The following is a 7,880-nucleotide window of genomic DNA, read 5'->3' on the forward strand; positions in this document are numbered from 1 at the left end:
GGATCAGATTTTTTTTAAAAAAACAACTCAGTATAATACCTTGAAGTCCATTTAAGTTATTGGATGTATCAATAATTCATTCTTCTGATTTCTGAGTAGCATTCAAGGTATGGATGCATCACAGTTTTACACATTCACCAAATGAAGGACACTTGGACTATTTCCATTTTTTGGCTAATATGAATAAGGCTTCTATAGACATTCAAGTGCAAGTTTTTGCATGAACATAAATTATTATCCCTCTGGGATAAAAGCCCCAGGGTACAATTGCTGTATTATATAGCAATTGCAGTTTTAATTTTAAAATGAACTGCCAAACTGTTTTCAAGAATGGATGAATCATTTTGTGTGCCCATCAGCAACCTTTGAGTGATCCAGTTTTTCCTAAACCTCATCAGCCTTTGGTGGTGTCATTTTGTTGGTTTAGTCATTCTGATATGAGTGTAATTAAGTTATTGTAGTTTTAATTTGTACTTCCCTAGTACCTAAGGATGTTGAATGTCTTTTCATGTGCTTATTTTCCATTCGTATAAACTCTTCAGAAAATCTGTTTTTGTCTTTTGCCATGTTTCTTATTAGATATTTTCTAATTGTTTTTTATCACTGTTGAGTTTGATATTTCTTTATATATTCTACATACTTTTTAGATATGTGGTTTGCATATATGTTCTTTCATTCTGTAACTTATCTATTCATCATCTCAACATCTCTCACAGAGAATAAATTTTTACTTTTGATGAGGTCCAATTTGTCATTTTCCTATTACGGATCATGCTTTTGGTGTCAAGTAAAAGGACTCTTTACGTAGTCTGGGTTCTAAAGGTTTTCTCCATTTTTTCTAAAAGTTTTATAGTTTTACATGTTGTACTTAAGTTGGTGACGTATTTTTAATTATTATATGTGATTTTAGGTTCAAGGTCAAGTTTAACTTTTTTGTATGAACATCCAATTTTTCTGTACCATTTGTCCTCCACTGAATTACTTTTGCACTTTTGTCAAAAATCAAGTAGGCATGGACGTGTCTGGGCTTTCTGTTTTCATCAGTTGATCAATGTGTCTGTCTCTCCTCCAGTACCACAAAGTCCTGACTACGGGCTAACTAGTAAGCTTTAACATCAGAAAGACAATTCCTTTTGTATTATTATTTTTTTCCAAAATGTGATTTGGCGATTGTAAGGCTTTACCCTTCCTATATCAATTTTAGAATTGGTTTGTCCGTGTCTACAAAAATCTTGCTGGGATTTTGTTAAGAATCTTGTTCTCAAGTTCTAGGACAATTTGAGGACAACTGATGTATTTACTATGTTGAGTATTCCAATCCAGGAACATGATCTCTGCAATTATTTACTCATAAATTGATTACAGGCCCTCTCCATTTTATTCAATGTGAAGTATCTGGAAACTGATCATCATGTCTGATGCAGGAACAACCTCTCTTGATACTCGCATATATTTTCTGAGCAGGCTGTTCCCTAATTCATTTCAAATGCTTCAAAATTCTATATAAATTTGACTGAAAAAATGGAAAAAATAATCAGTGGCCAGATTGAGCATTGAGTACGTTGAGAATGAACTTAGTGTTTTGTTTTTTTTTAAATGTGTTTTTACTTGTTGGTGTGCAAAAGATGAGTTTTTAAAATAAGTGCTTTAAAAACGTGTGCTTACCATCTGCCCAGAGCTGTATCCCAGGTTCACGTGAAGGGCTGAGTTGCTTCCTATCTGTAAGGTGTTTCTTGTGAATTTCTTGATGATGTCACAGGTGAACAGTATTGTTTTCCTTTGAACTTTCTTGTGTAAGAGAGAATCTGACCTTCTATGAATATTTAGGCCGAAGTTGGGATGTTTACAGTATTTATGTAAGACTTATCTGAAAGTTGGGGAACAACAAAAGAGAAGTAAATGGAGAATACCATGCAAACATAGTTTACAAGACTTGACTGGCTTCTATGAGCCTGAGGCGATTTCTTGAATTTCAGAAGATATGATGGCATGGAGCATAACTGATGACAGTCTCCAGTGGTGACCATGCCTACCTAGAATATTAGAAAAGCATGCAGCAATCCATAATTCATATGCATTAATACCAAAGTCATTACCTTTCAGAACTCTGTAGTATCTCCCTCTATTACTTGTTCTGCTCTCCATTGTTAGTGAGAATAGGAAGTTGTAGTGCTTTAGCTGTGCTATTTACAAACATCTCAGAGGTTATCTCAATGCCAGAAAGAGAGGAATTCTGGACTATTGGTTCTCAACCAATAGTAGGGTAGTGGTTCTCAACCTGTGGGTCGTGACCCCTTTGGCAGTCTAACGATCCTTTCACAGGGGTCGCCTAAGACCATTCTGCATATCAGATATTTACATTATGATTCATAACAGTAGCAACATTACAGTTATGAAGAAGCAATGAAAATAATTTTATGGTTGGGTCACAACATGAGGAACTGTATTTAAAGGGCCCGAAGATTGAGAACCACTGATAGGGGGACAATGCCAGGGGCTCTAGAATGGCTCAAAGTGAGGAAACAGAAAAAGACAAGGCTTAGGATGCCAAGGGTCTGGGAGCTCCATGCAGGGCTGTCCACCAGGATCAGGAGACTGTGGAGGTGGTCCATCTGGAAGATAAGACACCATCATTGTGGATCTAGTATTTTCTATCTTCTGAGTCTTATCAGGGCTGAAACTAGGTTGCTGAGTTTCTGGGCGAATTCTAAGGAATGTTCTGGCTTTTAAAGTTACATGCTAGAAAGGCACAGATTACTCCAATGCTAAAATTACATTCTTTCACCAGAATATGGGTGTTTTTTCTTCCTAACAGCAGAAAAACAGAGTGAAAGAAAGGGAACCATACTTGGAAAACCATGACAAGAAAAGGTCTTACCTAGTTAGGTTGTGTTTGATAGATAGTATTAGGCGTATTTAAGTCAGAGAAGTGAAGACTGGAACATGCAAGTAGTAATAAGAATTTTCCAGTGAGAGAGGAGTTTGTTCTGTATGAATCCAGAGGGTGTGCTCTCTATCTTGCCTTCATGGTAAAACTTAATTATAGACAGTTCTGCACAAAAGAAACCCAAACACTTTTGCAGCTTATTTGAAGTCACCAACATACATATTAAGATATAAGGATATAGACTTTTTCATACACTCACTTATTAATTCACTGACATAATATTTAATAAATGATTTCTGGATAACAAATAATCATGCAGCAACTGTGGAAAACTGGTATGGAGTTTCCTCAAAGAATTAAAAATGAAACTCCAATTTGACCTAGTGATCCCACTTCTAGGAATGTATCCTAAGAAACCTGAAACATCAATCAGAAAGATATATATGCAGCCTCATGCTCATAGCAGTGCAATTTACAATAGCTAAGATTTGGGAACAGCCCAAGTGCCCATCAGCAGATTAATGAATAAAATAACTCTACATATACATGATGGAATACTACACAGTGGTAAAGAAGGAATTTACCATTTGCAACAGCATGGATGGACCTGGAAAATATTATGCTAAGCAAAATAAACCAGTCAGAGAAAAGTGTCACATGATCCCACTCATATGTGGAATCTAATGAACAAAATAAAATGATGAACAAAATTGATCCAGAGACAAAGAACTATGAACAGACGGATGAATTTCAGAGGGAAGGTGGGGATGGATGAGAGAGGGGAGGAGTTTAAATGGGGAATTTATATGCATAGCCCATGGACACAGACAAGTGTGGTGAAGGCTTGGGAGGGTTGGGTGTGGCGAGGAGGGGGTCATTGGGGAAAAAAAGAGTGGACATCTGTAGTACTTTTAACAATAAAGATAAAAAACAAACCCTCCCCTCCCAAATAATCATTGAGTGACAACAGTGTGCCAACCCAGTAGCGAACATAACAGACATGGTCTCTCTCCTGGCCTTTGAAAAAATCTAGGACATCTTATAACTATTACCTCTAAAATAATCTTTCTGTGATCCTACTCATTTCTTTTCATTACCTTATGTGCCATACATGCATTTATTAAAGCATATTTCACATCAAATTATGATGACTTTTCATACTTACTCAAGAATAAGTGAAGGTCAATTTTCCCTTTGGCTTTATAGTCATAGTTTCAGATACATACAAGGCGCTTAACAAATGTTAGTTAGTCAAAGAATGGAATTACACTGCCTTCAGATCTTCGTATATTAGGATTACTTAAGGATCATCTCTCCACTTAAGTCAAAAGGAAAAATTTAAATAGGGCCTTTTCTCCAAGTTTTTTGCAGTTGTAGATTGTTCTAGTATCAATGCAGCTCTCCCACCAGAGATAGAAGTATTTTAGTGAGGGAGCAAACCAAGATTCTACTTGATCTGCTATTAAATTAAGTCTTAGGTGCTCAAAAGGTACCACCTTCCAATTATAAGAGAAATAAGTACTAGGCATGAAATGTACATATGATAACTATAGTTAACACTGCAGCTTTTATTTGTCAATTATTCCTCAATAAAACCAGAAAAAAATTTAAAAAGAAAATAAAGGATTATGATAATTCATATAATAAAATACTACTCAGCAATTAAAACAAATGAACTATTGCCCTGGCCAATGTGGCTCAGTTGGTAGGAGCGGTCGTCTGTTGCATTAAAGGTTGGCAGGTTCAATTCTCAGTTGGGGAGCATGCAGGAGGCGGCTGATCAATGTTTTTCTCTCTCCCTCTCTCTAAAATCTTTAATAAAAAAATTTAAAACAAATGAATTATTGACATCTGCAAAAATGTAGTACTGAGTAAGGAAACTGACATAAAAGAATACATGCTTCATTATCGCATTTATAGTAAACTCTAGAAATTAATAATATAACCTATAATAGGAGAATGCAGATAGGCAGTTGCCTGGGTCAAGGGGTCAGAGATGGAAGTTGACAGGTAAGAGACACAAGGAAGTTTTGGGGAGGATGGAAATATTCTATCTTGATTGCAGTGGTGGTTCCATGGCTGTACACATTTGTCAAAACTCATTGATCTGTACCCTTAAAATGTGTGCAATTTATTGTACGTGAATTGCATATCAATAAAGTTGATTTTACTTAAAAGAAAAAAAATATTTCCTATTTGTCAAAACAAAATATAACCACCTGTTAAGAGGTCTTTATGGTGTATCACTGAACTGATATATTTAAGTGGACAGTTTTATATATATATATATATATGTGTGTGTGTGTGTGTGTGTGTGTGTGTGTGTGTGTGTGTATGGCAATATTAAATTACATACATAATTTCTACATCAAGTTTTACTTTTAATTGCTTTTAAAATTATCAAAGTGATCTTATAAATGAAGAAATATCTGTGTTTTATCTACTACTTGTTGAGTTAAAAAATTTAGGTCTTTATACTTTCATTCTCCAAAAAGTTAAATAGTAGATACTTTATATACCATGTCTTATATAATTTAATTCGTATAGCAACCTGTAATTTGGCCCATTCTTAAGATACAAAACCAAATTATTTCCCCCAATTTACATTCTTGATACGGTTGCTAGAATAGAAAATTATGGTGTATCACTGAACTGATATATTTGAGTGGAGAGTTTTAATGCAGATCATGAAAACTTTTAAATGGTGCATCAAGTAACTCTCTACCAACCTATGCCTATTGAACCTTTGTCTATTGAACTTTAATGGGACAGAAATAATGATCCAGTGTTGACCTATGTAGACCTTCTTTAAATAGGTGGAAATAACCAGTTTGATCTCAGAGGCTGCCACTTATTCAAATTTGATCAAATGTTTCTCTTACTGGTTAAGATGACTGTTCTCTGTGCAGTTGCTGGAATGATGTAATATTCTCAATTCAGGACTTTCATGTTGATTTCGAAGTCTGAAGATCACTTGAGGCACCCAAAATATTCCTGCCAGTGAAAGAGAGCTAGTCTAGCTCTTTTATCTCTCGATCAGGGTAATTATATTTTGGGGGATGCATCTTTCAGTGGGATAGATGGGACCTTATTTTTTCCAATTAGTTTGTGTATTTATGTTATTGCTAAATGAGATAAAGATCAACATCAATTCTATGTCTACTTCATGTCTGAGAAATACTATTTACTAAAAAGTAAATAGAGGTGGAAGGAGTTTTGTTATAGCAATGTCACTCACTTTGAAATCCTTTTGAGAGACATGACAAAAATCACATAATGATTAATCATCAAAACCACACTTTATGAACAGCTGTCAACTAATAAGTTCTTCAGTCAATCTAGTTGAAGGGAAAGAATTGGAAACTCCTTGACTTACAAGAGAATTTTTGAAAATCAAGTCATTCGAGTCATTCATGTTTTCAACACTAATACCAATATCTAAATCATTAATTTGTTTGACATCCTGGAGTGTGTTACAATTGGGGCAATGAAAACAATAAATTAGAGAAGGTGAGAGGCAAATCTTTGCCAACTTTTTCAAGTTTCAAGTTTCTATGTAAAATTTGGATAGTGGTGAACCTATCTCTTATGGTTATTGGAAGATACACATGAATTATGCATCTTTGTAGTAATGATAAGAACCTCTAAATGACTGGTAGCTATTAGATGATGAACCTGACATAGGTGGGGAAGCTTATCTAAGGGTGAGTGGGACAGGGACTGGATTTTTAAGAGCAAAGACTAAATTGAAAATAGGTAGACAGCACTATCAAGATTTTGGTATATGTTACATTTTGAAATAGAATTTCATCCAGTGGTAATATCCACTCTTTTGGGAGAGAAGATTGACAAAAGTTATATCGGGTGTCAGGAGTCCAGAAACATGGGCTTAGCTTAACAAAAAACTCTAATTTCCAGCAGGGACAGGGTACAGGAGAGAAAACTGAGCCAGCAACATAGTTTTAGAGGTGGGACCAACATAGAAACATAGTCTGAAGATTTAAGGGGTAGATATAGACGGGTGTGTAAAGCCAGTTTTCATCCTCTCCCTAGACACATGAACACACATATAAGCGTGCAATAAAGAGCCTAGAGAGGGAACTCAAATGACTTCATCTTTGCTGCTAATGCCTATGTGTTGGGAGGGTATTTCTAGAATGACGAGGAAGCTTTTGAGGCAAGATATGGACTAATTAAAGTATACATTCTGGTGAATGGGGTATGCTAGCATTCAGACTTCTTTGTCATGCAAGCCTATTGCAATAAATTTAATTTTGTTGATGGTGATCAGCTTCCTAATAAACTTTTTGTCTTGCTCAGAATTGGCTTCAATATCTGCACAGGAGGAGGCTCAATGAAGTAAAAGAGCTTCCTTAATTGTGTTCTACATCCCTTCAGTAGGGAGCAGTATAATATAGTAGTATACTTTATTTTTATCCCTAGTTGCTCTGATTTCAAGGTTACAAATAGACGACAGACTAGTCAAAGGCTGTCACTGATTGTATTTTATTTTTTAGGGCTGCCTTAACAAAGTAATAATAACTGGGTGTCTTAAACAACAAAAATTTGTTTCCTCACAGTTCTAGATGCTTGAACTCCAAAATCAAGGGATCAGCAGGATTTGTTACTCCTGAAGGTTGTTGGGGGAGAATCTGTTCCATGCCCCTCTCCTAGCATCTTATAGCCTCAGGCATCCCTTAACTGGTAGATGGCATTTCCCTGTGTCTTCACATCATTTTCCTTTTGTACACATCTCTCTCTGTACAAATTTTCCCTTTCTATTAGGATTTGGGCCCATCCTAATAACCTCATCTTAACTTGATCATCACCTCAGTAAAGACCATAATTCCATAGTCACAGGTCCTGGGAGATAGGAACTTTATCATCTTTGGGGAGGACACAATTCAACCTGTAACATTGCTATATCCTCAAGTAAGAGATATTCTTAGAGCCATAAAAACACCCATGAATTTCCATAGACAGTGGAATGACA

The sequence above is a fragment of the Myotis yumanensis genome, unplaced genomic scaffold (assembly GCF_028538775.1).
Source record: "Myotis yumanensis isolate MYYU_CA2020_CCGP unplaced genomic scaffold, mMyoYum1.0.hap1 SCAF_21, whole genome shotgun sequence".
Taxonomy (NCBI): Eukaryota; Metazoa; Chordata; class Mammalia; order Chiroptera; family Vespertilionidae; genus Myotis; species Myotis yumanensis.